Raw genomic sequence first — 14028 nt, forward strand, 5'->3', positions numbered from 1 at the left:
TATGTATCCCACTCAGCCCTGCAGTGAAACCCAAAACACACACACAAAGTACACACGAAAACATAAAATCAGACTATTTTCTACTTAAAACCAGAAGAATCCTATCTGGGTCGAATCTGTTGTTTCAAAGGTCATAAAAATTTCTGGAATGTGAAAATGTAGATGAAAGTCAGCATAGGTAAGCAGACTGGAGTTTAGGGACTTAAAATTTTAATGCCAGTTATTTGTGTCCCCTAAGATAAATGACTAATCTGCCTCTATTAGCAGGGAATTGAAATACCTTGGGGTGTTTCAGGAATAATGAATAAAAATTGGTAAGTAGTTTATTTTTGCAAGTATTCTCTAAACCCTGAAATATATAGATCATCTGAATGATATACTTAACATGCATGTCATAGTATGCCCTAAATATTTTTTATCAGTTTATAATTTTTGTTTTCTAGCCAAATACAATGTGATAAAAATTGCTACTGGGTACACGGCCTACTACAGCAGAGTTTCATGGTAGAGAACATTTGTGAAAATTACCAGATTGAATGATATGAACTTTGGGAAGCTGGGAGAAAAGTCTGACCTTTGAAGAACTTATCCTAATAGAATATTTAGAGTGATGCTCCATAGGGTTCAGTAAAAATCAATACCAAACTCCACTGCAAGTCCTTTATCCCCAGTGACAACCTATTTCTAAATGTGAGAGAAAGATAGAGTAATCCAGTTACCCAATGATTGCACTGTTCTCAATTCTCAAGAAACACTCAAATATATATATATTTTTACTTTGCTTTAGAGCTTTTTAATCCATCTTGAGTACTAATGGCCCTTAATGCAGTGTAAGAGAATGCAACATCTTGGCTTCTTAGCAACTAAAAGTTGCTGGTAAATTTAGTCTCTAAAAGATTATCTAGTTTTGAGAAGTAAAAAAGGTCAATTTAACTTACTTAAAATTTGATTAGATATAAATTAACTGATGTGCTCTGTCACTTTTTTGTTAAATGTTTTATTTTCGGAATCAAAGAAAAGTAATAATAATAAAACATGTCTTAAATTCTTGTAACCATAATAATTATCAGATCCTCAGAGAATGGATTAATGATGAGAGTACGTGAGGTACTATTCTGAATGAAAGTTTAGAACTTGCAGGTATATTAATGTTTCCTTCCTCTTTCTTTTTTTTTTTTTTTTGCTTTCTATTTTTTTTATTATTATACTTTAAGTTCTAGGGTACATGTGCACAATGTGCAGGTTTGTTACATACGCATACACGTGCCATGTTGGTGTGCTGCACCCATTAACTCATCATTTACATTGGGTATATCTCCTAATGCTTTCACTCCCCCTTCCCCCAACCCCACAACAGGCCCCAGTATGTGATGTTCCCCTTCCTGTGTCCACGTGTTCTCATTGTTCAATTCCTGCCTATGAGTGAGAACATGCGGTGTTTGGTTTTTGTTCTTGCGATAGTTTACTGAGAATGATGGTTTCCATCTTCATCCATGTCCCTACAAAGGACATGAACTCATCATTTTTTATGGCTGCATAGTATTCCATGGTGTATATGTGCCACATTTTCTTAATCCAGTCTACCATTGATGGACATTTGGGTTGGTTCCAAGTCTTTGCTATTGTGAATAGTGCTGCAATAAACATACGTGTGCATGTGCCTTTATAGCAGCATGATTTATAATCCTTTGGGTATACACCCAGTAATGGGATGGCTGGGTCAAATGGTATTTCTAGTTCTAGATCCTTGAGGAATTGCCACACTGTCTTCCATAATGGTTGAACTAGTTTACAGTCCCACCAACAGTGCAAAAATGTTCCTATTTCTTCACATCCTCTCCAGCACCTGTTGTTTCCTTACTTTTTAATGATCGCAGATTAGTCCAATAATTAAAGAACCTGGGTCAGTTAAATGTCTAACTTTATTCTCCACCTAGATTCAATAAATCAAATGTGTGTGGCCTTATACACACCACTGGGAGGGAGACTTAGACAAATCCTGACCTTGAGGATATAATAAAAAGAAGGACATGGATACAATGAGTTACACAGGTTAGAAAGTGATCATGACTGCAAAAAAAGTTTCTGCAAATGTCTCGAGAGTTTAGTGATGATGGCATGCTTCTAGGGATGCCATAACGGTGGTTTCAAATGTTAAAAAAGCCCCAGAAAGATAGAACAGAGAGTGCTGTGTAAGTACAACAAGTAATGCAAAAAATTCACAGAACTGGAAAAATGCAGTTTGGAAAGACAATGCATGTCCTCTGGTTTTGAGTGGAAGGTGGTGCCTGGTGAAGAATGGTTAACTAACAAGCCAAAATGAGAAATTTCTTTATTACTCTAATAAGTTGATGAATGTGATTTCTCTTCTGTCCTTCAAATTCCAATTCTCAGTTTTTAGAGAAGTAGTATCTGTGGACTTCAACTCACTAGAAGGTAAGATGGCAATCATAATAGGTTTACTCTTTCTTTTTTAAGGGTAGCCTTGATGGAGAATATAATCCATTCTTTCACTTTTCAAGACGTTCTTCACCAAAAGTAAGGAAGTGCTTATTTTAGTATCAATCAAAACATTAAATAAACATAGTCAGTATTTTGTAGAGCTCAGGCATCTCCCATGAGAAAACCATTAGAAAGTGAAAGAACACATGAGTGTCTGCTGTAGGGTTCAGGTTAGGCATTGGCATCAGAGAGCGGAAGACTTGTAAACGACTCGCACAGGGCAGATTGTTCAGGGAAATCCTGGACTTGGGGGATGACAACGTTAAAACTGGCCTCTTTTTACTTTGCAACAACCAGAGACTGCCTGAGAAGCCAGTGTCTATTGTGTCCTCTCTATGAAAGTAACAATACGTGGGCTTTATCTGTATTGCAAAGCACAAAGAGACGGTGAGAAGCTTACCAGTAGGTAACTGCCAAAAACAAACTTCACGAGAATATTGTGAGTATAACGAAAAGGACATTGGACTTGGATTGAAAAACAAAATACATGTAAATGGCAATCTGTTTAAGTTTGGATGACAGATCCGTCCTTAGCTATGTGACCTTGAGCCAACTCTGAATCTTCTCAGCTTCAGTTTCCTTCTCTTTCAAATAGGGATAATAATGTTTGCCAAATCTATTTCAAAGGGTATTGTGAAGGTCAAAAAAGATAATGGATGTAGAATGGTTCAAAAATCATCACTTGTTAAAATGAATAATTATCTTACAGTTATTTCAATGGGGTCTTATATGTGAATCTACAGAATTACCTTACCTGTATGATTGTGATGTGGGCAAATTTCTTAAATTATCATTCTTCAGTTTCCTTATTGGAAAAATTAGAATAATAGTCTCTATTTCTAAGGTTGTTATGAGAATTATATGAATTAAAAATTATACAATGCTTGAACAATATTGTGCATATAATACACCCCATTTAAGTATCTGTTTAATTATTTATCAACCTATGAGTATTTTGAACAGGATTTTAAATATTGAAAGAACCTAATAAACTAGAAAATCAATGTTTAAAATGTAGATTAGGCTTCTTGCAGGAGAAACACCTGGGGACTTTTTGCCTTATGCATATTTCCAGGAATGACCACAGACCAAATAAGTCAAGATTCCTTGAGGCTAGGACCTTGGGAATCTGCATTTTGTTTTATTTCTCAGGTAGTTCTTATTCCCAGCAAAGTTCTAGAACCATTGAGCTAGAATCTATTTTGAACTTTTATCCACTCACAATTGGCATGGTTTGAATCTGTGTCTCCACCAAATCTCATGTGGAATTGTAATCCCCAGTGTTGGAGGTGGAGCCTAGTGGGTGGTAATTTGATCATGGGGGCAGTTTCTCATTAATGGTTTAGCATCATTGCCTTGGTGCTGTTCATGTGATAGTGAGTGAGTTATCACAAAATCTGTCTGTTTGTTTGTTTGTTTGTTTTTTAAGTGTGTAGCATCTCCCCCTTTCTCTCTCTTTCTCCTGCTCCCAGCCATGTGAAGTGCTGGCTCCCCCTTCATTTTGTGCTGTCATTGTAAGTTTCCTGAGGCCTCCCCAGAAGCCAAGCAGATGCCAGCATCATGCTTCCTGTACAGCCTGCAGAACCATGAGCCAATTAAACTTCTTTTCTTATAAATTACCCAGTCTCAGTTATTTCTTTATAGCAGTGTGAGAATGGACTAATACAACAAATATGCATTTTTTCCTGCTGAAAATGCATTGGGACTATTGACTGATTAATTTGACAAATATTTAAAATGTACAGATTATATGGCAAGCACGATTCTAAATGCTTTTGATATTTTGATTTATTCTTTCACTTGTCAGTTATGCTTTCATGCCCTAAGTAATTAAGGTATATGAAAGAGTTATAGCCTCTCTACAGAGTCCAGTGTAGGTGTATTAAAGGCAGGAAAAAACAGAATGAGAGGCAAATTTGAGCTAAGGAGTAAAAGTGATATAAAGAGGAATGATGCAATAGTGTGCAGGTAAACAGGCTCTTCAAAAACAAAGTCCTGATCTGTGCTGTTTTCCAATTTCTATGATATAAATAAGTCCAGCAAAGCCAGTTTTAGCTACTCAAAGTTTTTCAACTAACTGGTAAATTCCTGAATATTTAGCAATTGTCTCTCACTGGTTAGTCTCTGGCTTCATGGAATGTTCCTTCATGAATAAAAATGTACCATTATATAAACTAAGAACAAGAATAACTATTGCAAGGGATATTATTTTAAAATGTCAGGAGGGTGTAGAAGAAAGAACTTTCAGTTATAATTGAGGTGTTCACAGGACAAGATAGGCAGGAAGCCCAGGATTTGCCTCTATTATTTCCGGGCTTCCTCCGCAGCTTAATTTTACCTCTTTATAACTCTCATTCCTTTCGTTTCTTCTTTTCATTTATTAATTTTTTAGGCTCCTGTTTTTGTTTTGGGTTTTGGTTTTTTTTTTTTTTAACATTTAATGGAGGTGACCACATTGAGATCATTGACTGCAAGAGCATATTTTAACTCAGTGACAGTACATCCAATAGGTCTTTAAAAACCAAAGTGATTCAACATTTCATTTTATTAGAGTCACTGTAAATTTATTCCAGATACACTCACAGTATTCACAGAAGCAAAAAGTCCATGATGTCCAGCATTTCTGGGCTGCCATATGCTTCTTCTCTCTTTCATGTTAAAATGTAAGAAAAGAGCCACCTTCATGGCCAGTTCATACAAAATAACCCATACGAAGGTTTCACTAAATTCCCATCACATCACCAAAACTAAGTGGTGTATATAGGACCATGTTCACAAAATAGTCAAATAGTCAAATTTCTCAGTAAGATTTCAAGACATATTACTACTTATTTCCCATGTTGGCGATGCCCTGTAGGAATATGCCCATTCAAATGTATTCCATACCTAAAAATAACGTAAAATACATATGTCATTTGATCTTTTAGACTTAAAGAATAATCTCACTTGCTCCCCTATTATCTTACCATGCTCTTAGTAACAAAAATGTATATACTAAAATCAATACTTTTAGTCCTGAAGGCTAATTTCCAATTAGAATGCCTTTTAATTTTAAATCTGGCAAATATGAGGGAAATAGGAGAAAATACAAAGACATTTCAATTCTGAAATCTGCCGTTTTAAAGCACCAACAATGCTGTGAATTTTAAATCAGTGTTCTAGGCAAATTCTCTTCACATTTTCATAACAAATATTTTTGTAAGGCCCTTGGAAAACTTCCAGCCCATCTGTTTCTACTCAGTTTTTATCAGCCATGATTTCCTGTAAAATGTATCACAAGCCTGACTGTCTATCTGAAAGGGGCACATTTGATGTAAATACCATATAATATAGAAATTAATAACTTCAGTTGTCTTTATAGTTTATTAAAAATGACTTAATGTCTCATTTATCAATACAAGCAACATCTTGATTTGTTTGCTTTTTTAGGATTCTTTATTAGGTATTAGAAACCTTTACTGTTGAGATGTAGAATATTTCAGAAAACTGGTTCACATTTTGGTATGATTAGATGTACAATATTCATCCTTTCAGCCTAATACTCAGATTCTTTCATTCTTAGTCAGAAACCATTGCTTAATAACTAGTCCTGAACACCACACCAAGATTTAATGAAACAGCAGAAACAAAGATCATGAAGTAAAATTGTTCATAATCTTTCCCTAATTAATCTGGGTCTTTTCCATTGTTCCTACCTGTTCTCACATTTAAGCTTCAATAGTTTTCATGTCAATGATTGGGATTACTACCTACAGATTGTCTGTCTCCATATTCTCCTCCCCTTAACCCCACATAACACCCCCACACTAGGCTAAAACACAGCTTTTGGTCATGTTTTTCCAGGTACAAATGGCTTCAAACTCTTCCATTTGGCAACAGAGCAAGGTTCCATCTCTCTGACTTGCCTTCAATGTCATAGCTTTATTGTAGACTGGACTATTTACAATTTTGTAAACATTTCCTTTACTTAACAGTTGTTAGTGATTTTTCTTAACTAGAAATGCTTGCTCCTGATCTCCCTTATCTCCTCAACTCCTCCATTTTTATATAGTGAAATCCTACCTAATTTGCAAATGATTATTCCAGTACTTCCATGACATCTTTGTAGATGCTTCTTCATTCCTTATAACATATGTTATATTTTACCTTACGTGACATCAACTTTATTCTTACTCCTCTCACACTATGTGGAGTGTTTTGTGTTATGGTTATTTGTGTTGTAAACTATGAAACTCTGGAAGACAGATATCTACCTTCATTGTTTTTGTATAAAACACAATACCATGAAGCATAGTGTTCGTTTATGTATTTGTCTGTTAAAGGTGAGTTGAGAACTTCCAGAGTCAGCTATAGTGCCAGGCCATGGGAGTAGAAAGGGCAAGTTGCCAAGGTAATAAGAATTCATAGGCTCTGTAATCAACTAGTCATGGTCTCAAATTCTGATTCCGCTACTTACTATCTATTTGTTTTAGGCCTCCCTCTTTGAGCCTTTTGGTGAGAGTTTGGAACAACAGCAATCTCAAAAGGTCCAAATGTATTGAAATGTTTGGCCAGACATGGTGGCTCATGCCTGTAATCCCAGCACTTTGGGAGGCCAAGGCAGACGAATCATGAGGTCAAGAGCTCGAGACCATACTGGCTAACACCGTGAAACCCTGTCTCTACTAAAAACACAAAAAAATTAGCCGGGCGTGGTGGTGTGCACCCGTGGTCCCAGCCACTCAGGAGGCTGAGGCAGGAGAATCGCTTGAACCTGGGAGGTGGAGTTTGAAGTGAGCCAAGATTGCACCACTGCACTTCAGGCTGGCTGGGCGACAGAGCAAGACTCCATCTAAAAAAAAAGAAAAGAAAAAGAAATACTCAGTTTAAGAATTTCTAGTATTTACTATTTGGTAACTACACATAAGCTCTTTTTTCATTGTTCCTTTTTTGAATCTATTTAGATTGTATACATCTTGTTAGTGAAGGCAAAGACAAAGGCACAGCTAGAAGGTAAAGTGACAGCTGCCATAACAGACATAGGTACAACACGATTTGGAATCCGAATTTTTAAATTCTGATCTGGAATAGTGAAAGTTTTACACTGAGTTACATACAAGCCATATAATATAATTAGAAGTTTACAAGACAGTAAAGCTCAGTTCATGACATGGATAGAAGGTAGGGTGGAGACTTAATATTCAAGCTCAAGGAAAAACTTGAACAAGCTAATGTGGAAATAATAAGGATGTTTTAGAGGACTGCAATCAATTCTTTACATCTAGAATAGAGTTCTAGAACTTAGATGGGTGGCAAAGGCTCATAGAATAGAACAGCTAGGCCATGGAAGGTAAGGACCAGCACTTCATGTGCATCTGTTTGCTTGGGGCATACGTTCCTTTTTGCACACTTTCTAAGTTATTTTAAATTACAAATAAAAAATCAAAATTCAAACAAAATATATAAAATGAAAATTGAATTAACATCTTACATGCACAGACTACTCAGAAGTAACCACTATTATCATTGAAATATGGTTTGTTGTTGTTGTTGTTGTTGTTTTGAGATGGAAGCTTGCTCTGTTGCCCAGGCTGGAGTGCAGTGGTGCAATCACAGCTCACTGCAACCTCTGCCTCCCGGGTTCAAGAGATTCTCCCACCTCAGCCTCCCAAGTAGCTGGGATTACAGGTGCCCACCACCACACCCAGCTAATTTTTGTATTTTTTAGTAGAGATGGGGTTTTACCTTGTTTGTCAGGCTGGTCTCAAACTCCCGACCTCAAATGATCTGCCCACCTTGGCCTCCCAAAGTGCTGAGATTACAGGTGTAATCTTACCGCATGTGGCCATCATGTAATATGTTTAATACCAGAACGTTACTAAGTTTATGTTTGTGTGTATATGTGTGTTTGTGTGTGGGTGTGTATGTGTGTATGGGTGTTTGTATAATACATAATGCATATGAGATTTGTTCTCTCTTGGTTTGTTTGTTAAAAGTGATTGTGAATATGTTGTAATAGTATTTTATCAACTCACTTTTGTCAATTAAAGTTTCACAGAGATCATCTATATTAGCACATTTCTTAAAAACTAACTCATTCTTTCCAAATAATTTTATATTACACATATTTAATAATCTAATGATTTCTTATCTGTCAATGTTTTAGGGTATTTAAAATTTTTCACTATTACCAAATGCTTCAATATCAATTTATATGTAGGTATGCACCAACATATCCATCTTTGCACTCATGTCAGTATTATTGTAACAGGAATTTCGAGATTTTAGGTGGTCAAAGTTTATTGGATTAAAGTAGCTGGATGTAACAGATAATGCCAAAATGCTCTCCAAAATGTTATTTACATGCTTTCTACTATCTGTGCCTATTTTCATACATTTGGGCTTAATTTTACTTTTTCATTTAATTGTGAGTTCAACGTTTTCTCTTCGCTTTCTAACACATTTTAAAATATCCAACGCAAACTTTCCTGTAAAATTGTCTCTTCGTTTTGTCCTCATTGACTTTGGTATAATTTTATTAAGGATTTATCTGCTCTAATATTATATATATATTTTCACCCTAGCTCTCTTTGGTCTTTCAAATTTTATTATTGTATCATTTACTTTATATGACTTTTGTTTTTCCTTTCTCCACAAAGAAAAATCTATCAAAATTTAGCCTTATATTTTCTGAGTTTCATATATTGTTTAAGATTTTTCCAATTTTAAGATTATCAAACTATGCTCTCATATACCTGGAACAAAAAAGCATCTTAAAATTTTGTTTCACTCTTTCTTACTGAAACAACCAAATAGACAAAAAGTACAATATGCAGAGTAAAAGTGCCATTTTCAATGACATTAGAAAATATTTACTCCTTCTGACTACAAACTGTAATGGAAAATTTTCAAATACAGTAAATGTGGGACCAATTTAAAGGAAGAGATAAAGAACAGGCATATTATGTGGATTGCAAGGAGCACATTCAGAAGTATGTCTATAGTTTTGTTGCCCAACTCATGATGTTTTAATTGAAACAGCAGGGTCTGGAAAGCATACACGGGTGTGAAAATCCCAAGGGCCACATTCTACATTGATGATTGGTGGAGGCAAGGCACTATAAGCTAAACTGCTCTGACAAGCAATTTTTGCAAAATAGCAGAATTGTGACAGTGTAGAGGGAAAACAATGGATTCGATTGGCTTTGCTGTTACTAATGACAATCAACTCAAGAGAAATACATAATCACATTTTGAAAAAACTGACATATGGGCTGTGATGGTTAATATTAGGTGTCAACTTGATTGGATTGAAGGATGCCTACATAGATGGTAAAGTATTGTTTCTGGGTGTCTCTGTGAGGGTGTTGGCAGAGGAGATTAATATTTGTTTTAGTGAACAGGGAGAGGAAGACTCACCCTCAGTGTAGGTGGGCACCCTCCAACAGCTCCCAGATTGGCTAGGACAAAGTAGGGGAAGAAAGTGGGATGAGCTTTGCCTGCTGAGTCTTCCGGCTTTCATCTTTCTCCTGTGATCATGCTTCCTTCCACTCCTCCTACCCTAGGACATCAGACTCTAGGTTCTTCGGCCTTTGGACAATTGGACTTACAGGAGTGGTTTGCTAGGGGCTCTCCGGCCTTTGGCCACAGACTGAAGACTGCACTGTCAGCTTCTCCGCTTTTGAGGCTTTTGGCCTCGGACTGAGCCACTACTGGCTTCATTTTTTTTTTTTTTTTTTTTTTTTTGAGATGGAGTCTCCCTCTATCGCCCAGGCTGGAGTGCAGTGGTGTAATTTCGGCTCACTGCAACCTCCGCCTCCCGCGTTCAAGCAGTTCTCCTGCCTCAGCCTCCTGAGTAGCTGGAATTACAGGCATGCGCCACTATGCCCGGTTAATTTTTGTATTTTTAGTAGAGACGGGGTTTCACCATGTTGGTCAGGCTGGTCTTGAACTCCTGACCTCGTGATCCACCTGCCTCGGCCTCCCAAAGTGCTGGGATTACAGGCGTGAGCCACCGTGCCTGGCACCACTACTGGCTTCTTTCTTCCCCAGCTCACAGACGGCCTGTAGTGGGACCTCGCCTTGTGATCATGTGAGCCAGTTCTCCCTAATAAACTCCTTTTCATATATCTATCCTATTACTTCTGTCCCTCTGGAGAACCCTGACTACTACATGAGCCTTACAAGAAGAGAAGACTCCTATTTACCTAAAAGATGGGAATATTGAATACTGAAACATTAAACAAAGACAAAGACATTGATAGGATTGTGAAAGAATAGATGGCCAGGATAAGCAGCTCCCATTAAAAGATGAGAAGTAATCTTAAATGAAAAAACATGGCATTAATTCATATTGAATCTAAAGATACAATAAAATTAAGTAACAAAATCATAATATTAGATTGGAATAATTAAGCTTCCATATGGAAAAATTAAAATAAAAGACACAAAACAAACAAAAAAGACCCTTTCTGAAAAAATAGCTCAGAAAATAGATACAAAGAAAACTGATGTAAGAGCTTCATGGTTTGAGTACTGTCTTTTGAGTAGTCCCTAGAAGAATTTATGTAGGATCAAAATGATCAGTTCTGTGAACATTCAGTGAAACTATGTGAACATTGTATGTGATGTTGCATAAGGATTTTAAACCATTTTTTCATTCTACTTTTATGTCAGTTCCATAAATTAAATTATAGTTCTTTTTCTATTTTACTGATATATTAAAATTTATTACAAAAATATTTTTGTGTTTTTTAAAAAAGATTGTAAAGGTATAAATGACATAAACTACACATTTTTAAAGAATAAAATGTGCTAATTTTATCAAACGGTCATTCAATTTTTTTCTTATGTCAATTTGATAAGTTAATTTCTTAGTTTTTTTAATTTCACTGATATTTTAAAATTTATTCCAAAAAATTTGATGTTTTTTAAGAAAACAGATTTTAAGGTATAATTGACACATAATAAACTGCACATTTTTAAAGCATAAAATTTGATAATTTTTGACATATGTATGAGTAAATAAGACCATCACCACAGTCAAGATAATGAATACATCCATCACCTCAAAAGATTCCTTAGGCCCCTTAGTAACAGTTTTTTTTTTTCTGTCACACCAAGTAGTATCCCTTTCCCAAGCAACTACCAACCTGCTGTCTGACATTAGAGATCATTTTAATTTTCTAAAATTTTATATAAATAAAATAATGTATAATCTTTCTTTGTCAGTGACCTTTACACCAGCACAATCATCCCTATTGTACTATGTATCAATAGTCCATTCCTTTGATTTGTTTCTTTGTTTGGCTGGATATAATACAATTTGTTAACCCAGTAAACTTTTACAGACATTTGTTTTGTTTCAGTTTAGGGGTGTTTACAAACAAAACTGCTATGCATACATCTTTGTATGTATATAAGCTTTCATTTCTTTTAGGTAAATATTTAGAAGTGGAAGAGCAGGATCAAATGATAGGCATATGTTTAACTTTTTAAAAAACTTTCAAACTGTTTTCCAAAATGTATCATTTACAGTCTTGAAGCAGAGCATGAGAATTTCAGCTCCCTTCTATCCTTTTCAATATTTTGTAAGTTCAGTTTAATTTTAAACATTCTAACAACTATATAGGGGTAATTTGTTGTGGTTTTAGTTTGCATCTCCCAAAAGGCTAATGTCAAGCATATTTCATGTGCTTATTTGTCCTCCTGCCCATTTTTGATTGCATTGCTTAATAAGGATTGAGTTTGGAGAGTCCTGTATCTATTATGGGTAACATCCTTCATCAGGTGTATGTTCTCTGAAAATGGTGGTTGTAAGCATTGACCTGCTAGGTGGCTAATTAAGGGATTGGCTTGGGAGCTTGCCTCTGTTTTGCCCACCTCAGTGCTTTCTCATGGATGGGGTGGGCTCCCAGGTGGCAATATTGAAAATATTTAAAGAAAAATATCCCGTACTAGTTGTAGCCACCTGAGGCAAGCAACAAGCAAACCAAATATCTGCAAGCAAAACTCTGGGAAAGGAGATTCATAAGAGAACAAAGGCTTTGAGAAACTGCACCTATACCAGGAAATCTAGAAGGCAACGTGAATGCCATCGGCTGGACACACGCTCAGAGAGATCTGAGAACACCCTAAGCTTTCATTTCGGGCTGACCTTTCAGTTCTGTGCAAGCAGGAGGCAAAGGCTAAAGAAGAGTTCAAGTGGCCTGAATAAGCATTGAAAGGGTGCCCCAATACAGAGCCAGCCTGCAAAAGGTGTGTGCAGACATTTAAAGAAATCTCCGCCAAATCGCTAGCTGACCACTAGGCTCAAAGAACAAAGATGTCAGTGGCCACGGAGAGACCAAACAAAAGATACAGTCTTCACAAAACTGATTTAGAAAAGTCACTAAAGAAATAAACACCTTTCTCTCATAGCTCCTTAAGTAGCTTAATAATCAGCCTTCTGAATTCTTTATCCGGCAATTCAGAGATTTATTCTTGGCTTGGATCCATTGCTGGAGAGCTAGTGTGATGTTTTGAGGATGTTATGGAACCCTCATTTATCATATTACCAGAATTACTTTTCTGGTTCCTTCTCATTTGAGTAGAATATTTGTTCATTTTGTTCTTTATTTTTGATTCAACTGGTTTTTTTTGTCTTTTAATTTGTTTTTTCCCCCCTTGAAGATGTAACTTTAATGTTTCTGTGGAGAAATCAGCTGTGAATCTGACTGGTTTTCTTTTATAGGTTACTTGATGCTTTTGTCTCACAGATCTTAAGATTGTTTTCTTTGTCTTGACTGTAGATAACCTGATGAATATGTGCCTAGGTGATGATATTTTTGCAATGACTTTCCCAGGAGTTCTTTGAGCTTCTTGTATTTAAATGTCTAGGTCTCTAGATGAGAGAATATGAAAACATAATTTGAAGACGTACTATCGAAATGAAACACAGAATGCCAAATGACTTAAAAACTGAGCAGATGATTAGTGAACAGTTGGAAAAACTTCAAGCAGTAAAGTATAAGTGTAATTCAAGTCTCCAAAGGGCAGTGGGTCAGAAAATATTTAAAGAAAAAAATATTTAAAAACTAATGGCCAAAAGTTTTTAAAATCTGGTAAAATCTGTAAAATCACAGATTCAGTAAGTTTAATAATCCCAAGCTTCTAAGTAAACATGAGGAAAAGGACACCAAGACCTGTGAAAATAAAACTGTTTCAAACTGCTGTTAAGGAAAAAACATTTTAAAAGCAGGAGAGAAAAGCAAATGGCTTACCAAGAAGTCAAAAATTGTTTTCTGTAAAATGTCAGATAATATATTAGGCCTTGTGGCCGAGGTGGGCGGATCACTTGAGTCTAGGAGTTTGAGACCAGCCTGGGTGACATGGCAAATCCCTGTCTCTACAAAAAATACAAAAATTAGCTGGGTATGGTGGTGCACACCTGTAGTTCCAGCTACTGGGGAGGCTGAAGTGGGAGGATCACTTGAGTCTGGGAGGTAGAGGTTGCAATGAACCAAGATCATGCCAGCTTACTTGACAGAGTGAGACGCTGTCTCAAAA

This window comes from Pan troglodytes, chromosome 2 (assembly GCF_028858775.2).
Source record: "Pan troglodytes isolate AG18354 chromosome 2, NHGRI_mPanTro3-v2.0_pri, whole genome shotgun sequence".
Lineage (NCBI taxonomy): Eukaryota > Metazoa > Chordata > Mammalia > Primates > Hominidae > Pan > Pan troglodytes.